The 18443-nt window shown below is 43.0% G+C and overlaps 1 long non-coding RNA gene across 1 annotated transcript; it reads left to right on the top strand.

The window, feature by feature from the left end:
- Positions 1 to 212: 212 nt before the first annotated feature.
- On the top strand, positions 213 to 14878 carry LOC142049469 (uncharacterized). The gene is made up of 3 exons (XR_012657726.1): positions 213 to 323; positions 896 to 1049; positions 14739 to 14878. It is a non-coding gene; the product is annotated as an uncharacterized LOC142049469 (long non-coding RNA).
- Positions 14879 to 18443: the final 3565 nt, after the last annotated feature.

Below are 18443 nucleotides of genomic sequence, written 5' to 3'. Positions count from 1 at the left end.
GCTTATCCACAGCCACAGATGCTTCGGGGTGTCCTGCTCCCACATGGACTTAGCCGCAGGTCACAGTCCCTTTGACTCAAGTTCACACTGGAGCTCCAGCCTGTGCAGTACAGCAGCACAGAAGCAGAAGCAATGCCCTGGCCATCTGCCAGCCCAGGCGCCTGGCCATTGCTGTTATCAGAATGTTCCCAGGCCCGGCAGGGTAAGGTGATAAGCAGTACAGCAAGCAGCAGAAGAAAAAAGCTGCCACTAATGAGCACTGGATTCTAATATACAGCAAGGCAAGGAAGCCCCGTGGCAAACGGGAGTTTGCCAATTAATAGGTAAGCAGCAGTAATGATGTAAGAGAACAGCCCCTCTTTGGAAAGAACAGGAATTGTATAAGTTTAATTAGTGTGAATCTAGACACCTTTAATATTTAACCTAAGCTTAGGGATGGGATATCTTGGCCATCAGCGAGAATCCATTTAATCAAGGACAAGCATTCCTTTTAGAAGAAAATTATGGAAAGTTGGCAAGAGAAAATAGCCTTAAATTGTCCTTGCGTAACACGTGACCATATATGGGTAAAAAGGGTTAGGGTACTTCATCTGTAAAGACCACCAAGACCCCTGAAGAGAGGAAGGAATGCGCAGAAGAACCTGAAGTGGAGCCAAGAGGAATGACCTAATGCCATTACACAACCTATGTAGATTAGAATGAATATGCATTAGATAGGTAGAATATGTATGGACTTATTGTATAAATTGAATTAAGTAGCCAGCTTTGGTGTGCTTGATTTGTGGAAAACCACCAAGCACCCAGGCTTGCGCAACCCTAAAATAAATTAGCAATGTCTTTCCTGAGTGTGTGATTATAGACTCATTGCACAGTGGCTGACAGATCTGCTTTTCAGACAACAGTTTTTGGCAACCCAGACGGGACAGCTGTGAAGCCTTGCCCAGATGGTCTTGCCAGCTGCCGGTGGGGAGAAGTTGCTCTTCGCACTCCAAGCATGCACTGACCTGTTGTTCAGAGGACTCCGTGAGTAATCTCCCCATCCGGAGGGGGTAAGCAACTCAAAGGTGCAATGCATGATAAAGAGACATTGCATGGCTAACAATAGGTAAAGGTAAAGGTTTTAAAAGTGTTTGGTAAGTCTTGTTCATGATTGTACAGTGATGACTGGGGTACATGAAACAATAGGTAAACATAAAAGGGTGAAGAAAAGGGTATTTTGTGGACTTTTGTATGTTTGGATGGTGACAACTGGAGTGTATGAAAGCATGGTTGACAATGTTCTTCTTGATAACATCATGGGAGTAGGACAGCGAGCAGGACAATCTGCAGAGGTTTCCCCTTGCTCCCCATTAGGATGCATAAGTTAGGCAGGGTTCCTCTAATAAAAAAGAAATTAAAAGAATATTGCACTCAATGATGGCCAAAGTATAAACTGGAAAATGAGGAAAAATGGCCAGAAATTAGGTCTTTGAGTTATAATACAATCTTGCAACTCATGTTTGTGGCGATTCACGACACAGACTCCATATTCATGCACAAGCAAAGCCATTTATTAGTAAGAGAACAGCCTTAATATAGTCTTCTTCCTGAGCTAGTATTTTTCCCTTCTCTCCGCCTCTGAATGTGTTCTATCACATTAGCTCCATATATGGTATAAACATAGATAAGCACGCTCTTCTGCTTCGGTACTCCAGCTGTGCCCCTGACCTTCTGTTCCTTGTTTTTGTGGGTTGCTTTTCTATCCCACAGCTTGCATCCAACAAGGGCGATGAGATCTCCGGTGCTGTCATGGGAGGCCACATTCACTTATTCCACAATTCCCCCTTCTTTTTCAACTATCAATATGGTTTTCAGAGATTTATCTATTAAACGTTGTAAGCAGCATGGGATACAGATAACAATACACAAAAATCTTGGTTTATGGCTTTCACCAGTGTTACCCAAACATTGTTAGATGATGGCAGCTTGGGTAACCCTGGCCAAGAACATACCCAGTTACATGAACAGATTATAAATACAATCAACAAACAGAGCATCTTCATTTTCCTTCAGTAGGGTTTGGTTCTTCCGATGCGAAATTTTCTGTTGAGGGTTGATACCGATATGGCCGGACACAACGGGCTGGGATTCAGTGAGGTCCTGACCCTGTGGAGACACAAGCATAACCTCTTCCCCATGTTATTAGGGGAAGGGACCCTCCATTATCCCGGATTCTAAATTTTGTACGAGGACCTGCACCTTTCCTTCAATGCTCTGCTGGTCTGTTTGCAGAGATAGTGTCGGCTAATGGGGGGACTTGTATCGGAAAAATTCAAAAAGTTAAGGACATACAGTGCTTTTGCTAAACTCTCTTGTGGAGTTAAGGTTCCAGCTCCCCCACTTTGTTGTAACAACATGCGTTTTAAGGTGTTATGTGCTCGTTCAATGATGGCTTGCCCTGTGGGGGAGTGAGGAATCTCTGTGATGTGTTTCACCTCCCAATCTTGAAAAAAGGTTAGTAGACGATGTGAGAGATAGGCTGGGCTGTTATCAGTCTTAATTATACGCGGGATACCTAAGGATGCAAAGGCACAGGTAAAGTGTTTGATTATGTCTCGGGCTCTTTCTCCGGCATGACAAGAAGCGAAAATTGCTCCCAAGAAGGTATCAACGGAAACGTGAATATATTTCAAGCGACCAAATGTTGGAAAATGGGTAACATCTGTTTGCCGTAATTCTAAGGCAATCAGTCCCCTAGGATTAATGTCTGCGCGTGATGTTGTGCTAAAGCGGTGGCAGTCTGGACAAGCACTAATAATGTCACGGGCCTGTACAGATGTCAAAGAAATAATTTCTTGTAATGCTTTCTCATTTTGGTGAAAAAACGCGTAGGAAATCTGGGCTTGTTCCATCATATTGGGAAGTACTTGAACAGGCATGGTCAGAGCATCTGCTCACCGGTTGCCTTCAACCAAAGGGCCGGGGAGAGTCGTATGCGCTCTAATATGCATAATAACATAAGGTTCTTTTCTGTCATTCAAAAGACGGGACAGCTGGAATAGATAGTGGAATAATAGTGGATGAGAAACATCCCGCAAACATGCATTTTCTAAATGAGATATTAGCCTGGCTACATAAGCTGAATCTGTTACAATACTGAGGGGTTCTTGCCAAAGTTGAAAAGCTCGGGCTACTGCAGCGAGTTCCACAATTTGTGGAGAACCATTAGCATGGCTGATATCTGACAACCAAGTCTGAGTACATGGATCTTTCCACACAATAACTGCCCGGCTGGTTTGACCTGATCCATCAGTAAATATGGTGAGGGCTGATAGAGGTATATGGCTTCTGTTTGGGGTTTCATATAATATAAAGTCATGTTGGATCAACTTGTGGCTCGGTTTATGATTATCTAGCTGACCAGGAAAGTCTACTAAAGCTGTTTGAAAGTCTAGAGAAGTTTGCATTGAATTCTGTAACATATGTGATGACACTGGTACAATGATTCTGGCAATATCTTGGCCTGCTAATACTCTGAGTCATTGTTGTCCTTTCATAATTAGCAGGGCCTTTCATAATTAGCAGGGCCACAATGGTCTTATGTAAATGATTAGCAAGAAATATCCATTCGATTATCACTAAGGGGTCATTGTGTGTTACATCCCACTGATAAAACAGCACATATGGCTGGGTAGATGGATTCAAGATGACTAGTTGAAAGGGTAGTTCAGGACAGACGCGATCTGCTTGACGCAAAGCGATAGCGTCAGAAACCTTTGTAAGTGCCACTGTCACTTCAGGGGTCAAAACGCGAGGTGATAAAAGCTCAGGGGTGCCTTTCAATAGAGAAAATAAAGGGCTTAATTCATGGTTCGTAATACCTAACAGAGGTCGAACCTGATTAAGAGTATCTAAGAGTTTTTGTAAATCATGAAGTATCTTGACATTAGTTTGGATTTTTACATGTTGTGGCCTAATTTTTTGTTCTGTTATTCTCCACCCTAAATACTGCCATGGGCTTGCCTGTTGAATCTTCTCTGGTGCAATTTGCAACTGAAAATGCAAATTTAGGGGCACTGTTAGGATGCAAAGGAATTGTAAAGAAACAATCTTTTAAATCAATAATAGTAAGATGCCAATTGCAGGGGATCATGGCAGGTGACGGCATGCCTGGTTGTAGTGCACCCATATCCTCCATTACAGCATTAATTTTCCTTAGGTCATGTAAGAGACGCCATTTACCACTTTTCTTCTGAATGACAAACACAGGTGAATTCCATGGACTAGTGGTAGGTACTGTGTCCTGCACATAATTGTTCGTCAACTAATTTGTGTAAATGGCGCAATTTGACAACAGGCAGGGGCCACTGTTCCACCCATACTGGAGTTTGTGTTGCCCATGTCAATTCTAAGGTGGCTTGCGCCGCAGTGGCCCTCAGGATAAATTTGACCCAATTTGCACTCCCCACTGACTCATACAGTCCCGTCCCCATAATGTAATTGGTGTTGCTAATACAAACAGGCGCACCGATGCTACATGTTTGTCGGGCCCTTCGATTAATATCATGTTTTTACTCTGCAATTCCAGTTAAAGCTTCCCCAAGTTGCACCAGAGGCCAGTCTTTGGGCCACAGTTCTTTAGAGATGACGGTGACATCAGCACCAGTGTCAAGAACACCGGCTAATCGGATAGATTTCTTGTCTTTCGTCTTCAGGGTACAGTGCAGCATGGGGCGCGTGGCCCACGAAATATGCAGGGCTCCTGTTGATGCAAAGCCTTGACACCCTCGTACTGTGTTAGTGGTTTGTGGGGGGTGGGCATTAAAGTAGACTAACTGGGCTATTCATGAGCCTTGCACAATAGTTCAAGGTGGGGTGGGAGTCTAGGCCATAATTTTGATTTCACCAGAGTAATCGAATTAATAACGCCAGGTAAAGCAAAAAGCCCTTGCAGAGTTGTAGACGAGCAGCCCAATAGGGGAGCACTTCGTTGTTGACCAAGGGGTCCAAAGACTCCAGTAGGGATTAAATGGACTGCAGATGTTTCTAAGGTTATTGATCTGGAGGCTGCCAGGTCCATTCCAGCGCTCCCCCAGGTACTTGCACGTAAGTGGGTCTGGGGGGGTACAAATCAGGTTCTTCCTCTGGGTCAATGGGTCCAGGATCAAATGGGTCATCAGGGACATTATCAGTGTTCGAGAACCCTAGGTAAACTTGAGTCTTACATCAGGTGCCTTTCCTTTTTTCTGGGACCTCAGATTTAGCTGGCACTGGGGGGGCAGCGGGTAGGGCCGTGTCATGGGGATCGGTGGACTCACACTCTCCGGCATCTCGGTAACTAACTTCCTGATTGTACATAAGCTCTAATATTTGTCTCCAGGGAGTTAAGAGCTCTGCCACGATTTTATCTGACTTTGTTGCTGTATCCCACAATTTAACTCCTACTTCGTCCCAAGTTTCAGTGTTAAAAATGTTGACTGCATCAACACCCTCACAGTTTATTGATACCCACTTCAAAATTCTCTTTAATGACTGCGGGTCAATATCAGCCTTGTGTTTTTGTAGGAGTCCCTCCATTAGGCTCAGTATTGACTTCTCCTCGGATGATATTCATGCACAAGCAAAGCCATTTATTAGCAAGATATCAGCCTTAATATAGTCTTCTTCCTGAGCTAGTATTTTTCCCTTCTCTCCGCCTCTGAATGTGTTCTATCACATTAGCACCATATATGGTATAAACATAGATAAGCACGCTCTCCTGCTTCGGTGCTCCAGCTGTGCCCCTGACCTTCTGTTCCTTGTTTTTGTTGGTTGTTTATCTGTCCCATGGCTTGTGTCCAACAAGGGCAATGAGACCTCTGGTGCTGTCACGGATTCCACATTCACTTGTTCCACAGTCAGGCTTTGCAGAAAGATTACAGAGCTGTGGTTCACTCAGAGTTGAAACTGGCCAGTGTTGTTTCAGGTAACAAGAAGGGCTTTCTAAGTATGTTAATAGCAAGAGGAGGTCTAAAGAAAACATTGGACTGACACTTGTTGAAGATGGTCATCCAACTAATAGGGATGATGAAAGAAGCGGAAGCATGCAATGCTTTTTTTTGCCTCAGTCTTTAATAATACTGATAGACCTTGGGCTGCCTGGTCCCCTGAGTCAGAGGATCATGAGTGTGGGAATGGTGACTTTCCATTTGTGGACACTGAAATTGTAAGGGACCAGCTGTATCAGCTGAATGTTCACAAGTCCATGGGGCCTGATGGGATTCACCCCAGAGTACTTGAAGGAGCTAGCAGATGTTATGGCAGGACCCCTCTCGATCATCTACCAAAGGCCTTGGGAGCCTGGGGAGGTCCCTGCTGACTAGAAGCTAGCCAGTGTTATTCCAGTTTTTAAGAAGGGTGTGAGGGAAGACCCAGGGAACTACAGACCTGTTAGTCTAACCTCAGTTCCTGGAAAAATTATGGAGAAGACTATACTGGGTGCTATTGAAAGGCATTTAAAGAACGATGCAATCATCAGGCACAATCAACATGGGTTCACAAAGGGAAAGTCCTGTTTAGCTAATTTGATATCCTTCTATGATAAGGTCACCTGCCTAGTGGATGAAGGGAAGGCGGTGGATGTAGTTTTTCTAGATTTTAGTCAGTCTTTTGATAACGTCCCTCACAGCATCCTTCTGGACAAGTTGTCCAACCATGGGATGAGCAGGTTCATGGTGCACTGGGTGAATGCAAGGGCTCAAAGGGATGTAGTAAATGAGGCTACATCTGACTGGCAACTGGTCATCAGTGGTGTTCCTCAGGGTTCAATTCTAGGGCCAGTTCTGTTCAAATTGCATATTCACCTTCTTGCTTTCTACCTCTCAGTTATTTAGACATTAGAATTTCGCCTCTGACTGCATAACTACCCAGCCCCCTTATCAGCTTCTGTGCCGCAGCTCTCTGAAAGTCCAGCTCCTCTCATTCAGTCATATTTTTGTCAATGTGCATGCAAAACCTCAAGAGGCAGAAATAAATTTGTTGATTTCTGCATAAGTATTTTAGGAGGTGGTGGAGGAAAAAGAACTGTTGTGGAGCAGAACAATTCTGCTTGCAGGGCTCCAGGCCTGATTTCAAAAATGAGACAATACATCAAAATGCTTCAACAAATGATCATGGCTAGCAGAAAAAATCCAGTAGAGGACTCCTGGGATCCAGGGACTATTGACACATGCTGTATTACAATATCATTGAATAAAGTGCATAAAGAACCTTGATGGCAGACAAGAGAATATAGGACTCTCACTGCTTCCTGTACCCACAGCTACTGGATTAATCAATCTCCTGCCTGCTTTATCCCTGACCAGAGTGCTCAGTGGCCTGCATAAAAAGATTTCATTTATATATTTAGAAATGGAAAAGTACAAGTGCTAGTGAACCAGAAGGTGTTTGCTACAGATGTAGTAAAACAAAAAGCAACTTCTAGTAGTAGAAAGAGCAGGCAAATACAGAGCAGAGCATTTCAGCACCTTAACAAGACAAAAACATTTTGCTGCATGTACAGTTTATGCCTGTGTGCTTCTTTGCTCACCTGCCTGATGTTTAAAGATTATGTGGGTGAACCATGATGGTGAAGGTGATGTTTTTAGGTCTCTAATATTTCCCTTGCAAACTCAGTCAGTGAGTCAAGCCATAACCTCTGTATGCATGTACAAATTCCCACATTCCTGGAATTGTACGAAAGTTTCTAGTTTTCCTCAGTATCCTGGAAAAATGGGGAAAAATATCTGGAAGATATGTTTATCAGTCTTGTTTAAAAAAAGAAAATAAAATGATAACTAGAATAAACAGAATACTTCCAATTGAAAGAAAGACGATTTGGTTTAAAATAAGTCAAGAACCACTTCATAAGTGATTTATGGTGTATTTTGAAGCACTGCTATGCAGCAAAATAGCCATTATCATTGTTCTACAAATTTAGACTTTCTGTGCTCAGAATTTACCTATCAGCAATTTCAATTTTCTCAAGTTGAGAAAACCACAATCACTGAACACCACACAGGCCCCACAGCATTCTGTTAACTTTCCTGAGTAACACCAAAGATTTTGCTCGTACAAATATTGGAAAAACAAATGTAAATTTTGAGTCAATTTCTGTCTAGTTTTAAATGCTGCTTCAATAATCTTTTCTTGCTAGGAAGCATTTAAAATTGCTGTGGGAAGTAATGACAACCAACAATCACAGTCAACATGACTAATTTTTTGTTGTTTCAAACACCAGTGTGTCCCTACCTCCTAAGAGTTTTTTTAGCGCTACATTCCATAATAGAATTGAAGAAGCTTTCTAGAGGTTAATAAAATGCAGAAACAGAAAACTGTTTTCAGGTGGTAAGAAATGATATACAAGTTCAGCAAATTGTTTTATCTAAGAATATTTATTTTAAATGTTCTAGGCTTTTGACATGTTTAGAAGCAACAGCTTGACTTCAGAATTGATTGGTATTTTATTAAGAATCTAAAAAAAAAATCTAAAGAAATACAACATTAAATCTTGGGTCAACTAAAATATTTTTACCAACCCACCATTTCTCCCTTCTTCGGAAAGAGAATGAAAAAGCCAATTACTTGCACAGCTCCAGCACAGGAAACATGCTTTACCACCTGCCAACAGCCGCTGCTGACTTCAGAAATTACATGTACATTGGAACACATGTGGAATGTGATTTTATTTTGTATAATCACTTTTAAGGGGCATACTTTAGTTACATTTATGTATTGGTGGTAGAATTTGCTTGTTTCACTTTTGCTCCTTTTCACTTCTTTTTAGACCCCTTTCTGGAAATTGATGTAATCACCCATTTTGTGTAAAACTAAAAAAGATATTCCTTCGTGATCAATATTTTTAAGCGAGTAATATGCAACAGTCAGTGCAGTAGTATGCACTCGGCCTAACAAAATGATGACAGGCCAGTGTAGAGAGCATAGGATGTAACATTTTTAAACACTCCTTATGTATCCCAAATAAATTTTTAAAGTGGGTTGACTCCAGTTAATTCGATTTCATTTTCCCCAAGAGTCAGCAAAGTCTGATATGAACAAGCTATTGTACCTTATGAAAAGTTTCTACAGAACCAGTCAAATATGATTATCTGAGTAGTCATCATTATTAATCATAGCTAGCAGTAAGACAGAAATTGTGAACATTTTACAATCAGTAATTAATCATTTATTTTTTGAAGCAGCAGCATTTAAGCAAGAAAGTAAATGAGTTTGGAAGGCCTTCAAAATGTGCACCTTAATTACAAAGGTGTTGCATTTGCTAAGTGAAGATATGGCATGTTCAGCCGTTCAAAGAACACCATGAACTGCAATTTATGAGCAGCACAAGAGTTTGGAACTATATAAAAATGAAAAAAAAACCCCAAGCATACTAAACATTACTGAATGATATTGACTATAAATGTGATAGTATGCCTGTGTTAATATGAACTATAGAAGTGATTTTATCATTGATGAACCATCAAAGAAATGAGCCCAATTTTCAGTTATGGGCCATGACTCTGCTTAGGACTTCAGCCAATGCTCCTGGTACACTGGGAGAAAATATCTGAACACTCATTGGGGCTAACAAGAAAACAGAGGCAATTTTCATTAGCAGCTTTGCTAAGGAGTACACACTCCTTAGGTGGTCCTTTTGAAAAGGTAGTCCCTTTTCAAACAGAAATTGTGGTCCAGACCTTGGAAAACAGACAAGATGACTTCACAAGAGGAAGGATGAAATCTTAGCACTCTAGCATCCTTTTCTTCAGGACAGTATTAGCTTAAATAACGTAACTTGCTGAGCAACTGCAACAACTCTTGCTCAGCAAGATTATTTCCTTCTTTCCCCTTCAAAGAGCTCTGCAGGAGCCATGTTTCCCTTCTGCAAAATCTCTTAGGCTTTCCTGGGAATTGCTGAACCCCTTCTCAAATGAGGCATAACAGGCAGGAAGCATCCTGCCAATCCGTCAACGACACAGTGAGCATTTGCTTACCTTACAAGAAGCGGAGTTTTCTCAAATAGCTTTGCCCAAAAGGACTCCCAGGACGGCATGCAGTGTTTCAGCATCTACAGGGCACCCACTGCACTGTGCACCTCCCCGGACCCTACCAGGCCACCAGAAGTGCCTTGCAGTTTCACGGAGAGCTCAGAAATCCAGGTTACAAACCTGTATCAGCAGGGACTGGGGAGCAGGCAGAAGGCTCTCTCAGGCAAAGGCAAACCTGCTGTTCTTTAGTCCAGGTGGCACAAATCTCACCACAGCAACTTCTCCTCTGCGCTGGCAGGAGACAGGAGCACAGGTTCAGACGTTGCCTGTGGCCCGGCTCTGTGAGACCAAGCACCCAGCTTCAGTGCAGTGACGGCAAGGCGCCAAACCAGCACACCACCAACTAGAGGACAGGGAGCTCTTGCTAAAACAATTTGTTTCCCTAACTGATTAAAACCTGACCCAAACAGCAGAGGTTATCAGGAAATGACCAGGCCATTGGACTTGTTTGCAAATGACAAAAAATCCTCTCTCTCTTCACTTTAGTGAAGGTAAGAAGCCACAACCTCCCTTCTGGTGAGGCAGGGAATGCTGCAACAGCCCAAGACCACTTCCCATGCCCACTTCAAGCATATTGGGAATGTTAGTCCGCCTTGTCATGGCAGTGGGGCCCCTGCCACGAGGCAGGGCACCTGAGGGACCACCTCTGTGGCAGCCACCACCAGGCAGGCCTGGTTGTCAGGGCAACAACACCTGGCTCCACCAGATCGCAGCGGGTCACAGTGAAACACAAGTGCATGTTGCCTCTGGCCCACCCTCCGCCGCTAGCCCCATGTATATATGATACATATGTATCTACACGCACATTTTCTACACATACCTATTTTTTTTTACTTACGTTTAGGTAACCTTAAGTATGTTCAAGCTCTAGATTTATTAAGTTTATCATACTTAAGGTTATCTATCATACTTTAGGTTATCTAACCTGAAAGCATTTGTAGAAGTAAAATTATTCCAATAATTGCTTTGTATGAGACAAACACCTGGACTGTATAATAGGATTAAATAACTGCATGGATATAATTACCTTTAGAAGCTGAAAAAAAATTGAGCAAAGTGCAATGAGATTATGTGGGTTATTAATTCAGTTGGGCCAAAGGGCTAAAAATGGTCATTTCATTGATACACCAAAGTTAGTTTTTTGAAAATGGATTTAGACCTCTCAGTTCCATTCAGCACATAACTTCAAGGACATTGAAGTCTTATCAGAGACAGAAAAGACTTGTCTTCAACTTGACAGTCACTGCCTCTTCTGAAAGGTAAAGTGATAAAATTTGTAAGCCTCAGGAGTTTAATTATGCTGTAGAAAAAAAAAATCCCAATTTAAATTATTTTTTGCCTTGAAAAACAAAGCTAAAAGGGCAACAGGATCAAAGATCCTCACTAGAATTTCAGAAACTATATTTTACTGTTTCTGTGTCAGGCAATTTGTTGAATTCTGTTTCCCTTCTTCCCCAAGCAGCTACAGTCAGAACAAGGGGCTTAAGTTTGCTGCAGTCCTAATCAACAATCTTCCAACGAAAACTTAAGGGGAGGGATATATAAGAACTTTGTTAATATCTTAGGAAGCTGAAGAATTTTTACCACTATACTATATCTAATAATGCTTGATTTGAACCTGGCATCACCTGAACATGCAGTACACAAGCCTCTCCCCACCATCTCTGAATGAGTTTTTCTACTATTTTAAGCTGAAATTTCTCCACTTTCTCAGCATTAGACTGCTGCTGAGCACAGATTGACACTTGCTTTGCATTGTGCTAACTGACAGTGGTTATCATATAAGCAGTTATGGTGATGATAATTATTTTCATTTGTAGTCCAAGCCTGTCGCGGTTTAGCCCCAGTTAGCAAGCAACTAATCTGTTGCTGCAGTGTAGTTGTATTTCACAGTGGTTCTCAGGATAATTAGTTAGACTAAGCTGGTTAAAAAGTGACAGTTTATTAGCCAAACTATAGCTTTCTTGTATAGGCAATATCATCCAGAGTTATATGCAATGACATGTCTTCAGTAGTAACAGTACCTTTGCATTTTTTCAGTCATAATTTAACCCCAGCTGGCAACTAAGCACCCCACAGCCGCTCGCTCACTCCCCCTGCCCTGGTGGGATGGCGGAGAGAATCAGAAGGGTAAAACTGAGAAAACTCATGGGTTGAGATAAAGACAGTTTAATAATGAAAACAAACAGAAAATAAATAATAATAATCATCATCATAGGAAAATAGGGGAAAGAAAAATAAAATAACAGAGAAAAATAAAACCCAAGAAAGACAAATAATGCAAATGAAAACAATTGGTCACCACCAGCTGACCGATGCCCAGCCAGTCCCTGAGCAGCAGCCACCCTGTCAACCTCCGCCCTAGTTTTCTTGTTGAGCATGACATCATATGGTATGGAATAGCCCTTTGGTCAGTTGGGGTCAGCTATCACAGCTGTGTCCACTCCCAACTTCTTGAGCACCCCCATCCTACTTTCTGGCAGGGCGGTGTGGGAAGCAGCAAAGGCCTTGACTCTGTGTAAGCACTGCTTAGCAATAACTAAAATATCTCTGTAATTATCAACACTGTTTTCAGCACAAATCCAAAATGTAGCCCTGTACTAGCTACTACGAAGAAAATTAACTCTATCCCAACCAAAACCAGCACAATCATGTATGCATATAGTCCTTCAATCCAGCTGCACATTGTGTTAGTCTTTAGAAGTTCATATTAAAAAAAAATTTAAAAGAACAATAACGGCTTCTTTCCCAATTAGTGTGTTGCAGCACCTCTTCACTTAGTTATAATTTCCTGGTTTTACTTGGGTTTTTCACATAAACTAAATACTACCTACTTATCTGCATTTACTACCTGAGTCTGGCCACTCAGTGTTAGCACTTTTTGTGTCTGACTGATACGCATCTGTATTATTTTCCACATTTTGTACTCTTACTACCTGCTTGCCACTCATATCTCTCCATGTGCATTTTCACTCATTTATTAAAAGCTCTTGGTACTTCATAAAATAAAGTGAACCTTTTTTTTACAAAATATGTGCCATTTTTCTTAAAGGACCTTTGTCTTTAAACTTATGTGAATAACAGTAGGGTCCAGCAACAAGATTTAGGCAAATAGGATACGCTTATCAAGTAATGGTGTCTCCATGCTCAACACCTGAGGGAAGTATGCTTAGACACACAATAACTAGAACAGTGAGGATTTTTTTGAAAAACACAAAAGGACTTGAAGTTTGGTGGAGGAGAATCATGTCTGAGCATAGTGTGTGAGATGTGAGAGGTGACAGCAACCTGGAGTCCTAAGGATGAGTGCATTCACAAATGTCACAAATTCTTGGTCTAGTTTAGTCATATTCCAGTTTGTCTACAATCTTTATTGCTTGTCTGTGGTCCTACAGCTTCAAGAGTTCTCTCCTAATACAGTACAGTAGACATAGCTGGGTTTTATTAGATGTGTACTTGGTCCCCAGAATAGTGCCTAGTGAACATGGTCAGGAGCAGCAGCATAAATTTTCCTTAAGCCATTGTGGAAAGGATGTAGGCACCACTGTCTTAGGTGCTACATTTTGAGATACACATCTTCAATGTTCTTTGTTTTCTGAGACAAAAGGGGCTAAAACTATACCTCTTCCCCTTCTCATACCTATATATTTCTGGAAATAATCATAATCAGCTTGCTCACTGTGCTTTTGTCACTTTATATATTGTCAGCATTACAGTGTTTTTGGAAGTCCTTATTTTTAGATATTGAGAGGTTTTAGCGATCTATTTATCAAAGTAAAATTTTTTTTAATTCCTTCAGTTATCTGTGTATCTTGTCAGAACACAAATACTACTGAAAGATGCTTAAGAGTGAAAGGAATATTTTGGTCTCTAATAATTTGCTTAGTTTGCCTGCCAGGTAGCAGTGCAGCTTTAATGACATGAGTGAAAGATGTGGGTTCGGTCTTAGGCTGAGTATCAGTCTGCATCATTCAAGTGTTACATATAGTACTAAGACTTCCTTAACTGTATGTCACGTGTGCTGGTTTTGGCTGGGACAGAGTTAATTTACTTCACTGTAGCTGGTATAGTGCCGACGGCACCTACAATATATTTATGATATCATTGTGTGGGGTAACAAAGCAGAAGACATTATTGAGGAAGTTTTCTCTCCTTCTGAGAGCTATTTTCTCCATAAAACAAAATAAGGTCAAGGGACCCGCACAGGAGATCCTGTTCTTAGGAATGAAATGGCAGGATGGATGTCATCAGATCCCAATGGATGTGATCAACAAAATAACAGCCATGTCTCCACCAACTAGCAAAAAGGAAACACAAACTCTTTTAGGTGTTGTGGGTTTCTGGAGAATGCATATTCCAAATTACAGTCTGATCGTAATCCCTCTTGTTGTGGTTTAGCCCCAGTCAGCCACCAAGTACCACGCAGCTGCTCACTCGCTCCCCCCGGCGGGACGGGGGAGAGAATCGGAAGAGTAAAAGTGAAACAACTCATGGGTTGAGATAAAGACAGTTTAATAGGTAAAGCAAAAGCTGCACATGGAAGCAGAGCAAAACAAGGGATTCATTCACTACTTCCCATCAGCAGGCAGGTGTTCAGCCATCTCCAGGAAAGCAGGGCTCCATCACACATAATGGTTACTTGGGAAGACAAACGCCATCACTCCAAATGTCCCCCCTTTCCTCTTTCTTTCCCAGCTTTATATACTGAGCATGACGTCATATGGTATGGAATACCCCGTTGGTCAGTTTGGGTCAGCTGTCCTGGCTGCGTCCCCTCCAAGCTTCTTGTGTACCCGGCCGAGCATGGGGAGCTGAAAAAGTCCTTGACCAGTGTAAGTGCTACTTAGCAGGAACTAAAACATCTCCACATTATCACCGCTGTTTCCAGCAAAACTCCAAAACATAGCCCCATACTAGCTACTACGAAGAAATTTATCCCAGCTGAAACGAGGACACCTCTCTCTCAAGTGACCTGGAAGAAGAATTATTTTGAATGGGGCCCTGAGCAACAAGCCTTTGAACAGTTTAAACAGGAGATAGTTCATGCATCAGAGAGTGTGAGAGAGAGATAGAGTGGTGGGCCACACCCTATCATCCCCAGGGCCAAGTCAGCAGATGGAGGCTCCACAAGAAGCTCCACAAGAAGCAGAGAATTCCCTACCCTCTTGCCACCTAGCAGAAGGAGGGAACCTAAGAGATGTGGGGGAATGGAAACAGGTCCCTGCTCGGGGTGGCAGGCAAATCCCCTCTCGGCCTCCCTCACCTTCCCAGCTGCCCTTACACAACAGATACGGGGCTCTGGAACTTGTGGGTCAGGCAAATGAGGATGTAGGTGAAGGTTCATCTGGGGGGTTGCCTAGGGAGAATTGGTCATCCCCACACATTATGACTGCCTCTGTTAAGAAGAAAAGGAGGGTAATCGTTGTAGGCGATTCCCTTCTGAGGGGGACAGAGGGCCCAATATGCTGACCAGACCCATCCCACAGGGAAGTCTGCTGCCTCCCTGGGGCTCTGGTCAGACATGTTACTAGGAAACTCCCTGGTCTGGTATGGCCCTCTGATAACTACCTGCTATCAGTTGTGCAGCTGGGCAGTGATGAGGTTGCAGAGAGAAGTCCAAGAGCAATCAAAAGGGACTTCAGGGCACTGGGGTGACTGGTTGAAGGATCAGGAGCGCAGGTAGTGTTTTCCTCAATCCTGTCAGTGGCAGGGAAGAGCAATACTGAAAGGAAGAGGAAAACTCAACTGATTGATTAACACATGGCTCAGAGGCTGGTGCCATCAGTGGAAATTTGTTTTTTTTTGATCATGGGGAGGTTTACATGGCACCGGGCCTGCTGGCAACAGCTAGAGTTCACCTATCTCAAAGGGGGAAAAGGATTCTTGCAAATGAGTTGGCGGGGCTCATCAAGAGGGCTTCAAACTAGATTCAGAGGGGGAAGGGGATGTAGCCAGGTTCACCAGTGAGGAGGCTAGGGGTGGCATGCCAGGGTTGCGGGTGAAACCGATAGCCCAGCTCAAGTGCATCTACACCAATGCACACAGCATGGGCAACAAACAGGAGGAGCTGGAAGCCATCATGCAGCAGGATAGCTATGACTTAGTTGCCATCACAGAGACATGGTGGAATGACTCTTATGACCGGAGTCCTGCAATGAATGGCTATAAGCTCTTCAGAAGGGATAGGCAAGGAAGGAGAGGTGGTGGGGTGGCTCTGTATGTTAGGAAGTGCTTCAATTGCATAGAGTTTAGCAATTGTGATAATAAGGTTGAGTGCTTATGGGTAAGGATGAGAGGGAAGGCCAACAAGGCAGATATCCTGGTGGGAGTCTGTTATAGACCACCCAACCAGGATGAGGAGACAGATGAAGTACTCTACAAGAAGTTGGCTGAAGTCTCATAATCTCTAGCCCTTGTTTTAGTGGGGGACTTCAATTTACCAGTCTAGGAGAATCCTGGAGTGTGTGGAAGATAACTTCCCGACACAACTGGTAAGTGAAGCCTACCAGGGGAGGTGCCTCACTTGACCTCCTGTTTACAAACAAAGAAGGACTGGTGGGAGATGTGGTGGTCGGAGGACATCTTGGGCTTAGCAACCATGATATGACTGAGTTCTCAATTCTTGGTGAAGTAAGTAGGGGGGTCAGCAGATCCACTACCATGGACTTCCGGAGGGCAGACTTTGGCCTGTTCAGGGCAGTGGTTGGGAGAGTCCTTTGGGAGGCAGTCCTGAAGGGCAAAGGAGTCCAGGATGGCTGGGCTTTCTTCAAGATGGAAGTCTCAAAGGTGCAGGAGCAGGCTGTCCCCAAGTGCCGCAAGACAAACCGGCGGGGTAGACGACCAGCCTGGCTGAACAGGGAGCTTTTCCTGGCACTCAGGATAAAAAAGAGAGTCTACTGCTTTTGGAAGAAGGGGCAGGCAACTCAAGAAGCATACAGAGACCTCATTGCAGAGGGAAAATTAGAGAAGCAAAGTCCCAGCTAGAACTCAACCTGGCCACTGTTGTAAGGGATAACAAAAAATGTTTTTACAAATATATTAACAACAAAAAGAGAACCAAATAAAATCTCCATCATCTATTGGATGTGGAGGGGAACATTGCAACTAAGGATGAGGAAAAGCCTGACGTACTAAATGCCTTCTTTGTCTCAGTCTTTAACCATCAGACCAGTTATCGCCAGTGTATTCAGCCCCCTGAGCTGGAAGGCAGGGACGGATCGCAGAATAAACCCCCCCCATAATCCAGGAGGAAGCAGTTTACGACCCGCTGAGCCACCTGGACACTCACAAGTCTATGGGGCCAGATGGGATCCACCTGAGAGTACTGAGGGAGCTGGTGGAGGAGCTTGCCAAGCCACTCTCCATCATTTACCATCAGTCCTGGTTAACAGGGGAGGTCCCAGATGACTGGAAACTTGCCAGTGTGATGCCCATCTACAAGAAGGGCCGGAAGGGGGATCCAGGGAACTACAGGCCCGTCAGCCTGACCTTGGTACCGGGGAAGGTTATGGAGCAGTTAATCTTGATGTTAAGAGATAGTAGACTTAGAATAGGTATTTAGAATAAGAAAAAGATAAAAGACTATTCAGTATTGTTATACCAGTTTAGAATAAGAAATAGATAAATGAATGTAGTCAATATTGTTATACTCGTTGTGTTATCACAGGTGTATAACTTTTCTTTTCAGTCCATGCAGTGTACTGCTCATTCTGTCCCCTGTATAGCCCCAACCATGGCTGGATTAATCACCAGCAGAGCTAATCAGTAGAAAGAATAAATACAGAAAACTATAGTTAGACATGAAGATTAAGTGCTGATTGTAATATCTCTGTTAACTAAATATAAGTATATAGATGATGAATAAGTAGAAAAATGTAACGGTTGGAAGGTTAACTTCTATGAAATCAGGAAACTTAAACAAGACATCGGGCGGACATTCTAAGAAGGAGATCAAAGGCCTAACAGTGGACCAATAAGGCTTGTGACCAGAAACAGAACCGAGACCGGGACGACAAGAACTTGCTGAAGGTGGAAAAAGAAGACCTTTTAACTGGCCAGAAAAATGAAGAATTGAGAACACAGTGGAAAATTACGATGGGCTTTGACAATGACATAATTATCAGGGAAGCCTATATAACCTGAAGGCTGTGTCTTGTTAGTTGCCACACACTGAGGTGGTGGCCCAACTCTGAGTTGTGATTAATAAAGCAAACCTAGGGGTACCCACTGTCTTGAGAAATTCTTCAACATCAGCTGGCTGTCGACCAACACCCCTACATCCCTCTCCACCACGCAGCTTTCCAGCCACTCTTCCCCAAGCCTGTAGTGTTGCATGGGGTTGTTGTGACTAAAGTGCATGACCCGGCACTTGTCCTTGTTAAACCTCATACAACTGGCCTT

This window comes from Phalacrocorax aristotelis, chromosome W, assembly GCF_949628215.1.
Source record: "Phalacrocorax aristotelis chromosome W, bGulAri2.1, whole genome shotgun sequence".
NCBI classification, from domain to species: domain Eukaryota; kingdom Metazoa; phylum Chordata; class Aves; order Suliformes; family Phalacrocoracidae; genus Phalacrocorax; species Phalacrocorax aristotelis.
The sequence above is the reverse complement of the archived record's forward strand: the minus strand, read 5'-3'. Positions and strand labels throughout refer to the sequence as shown.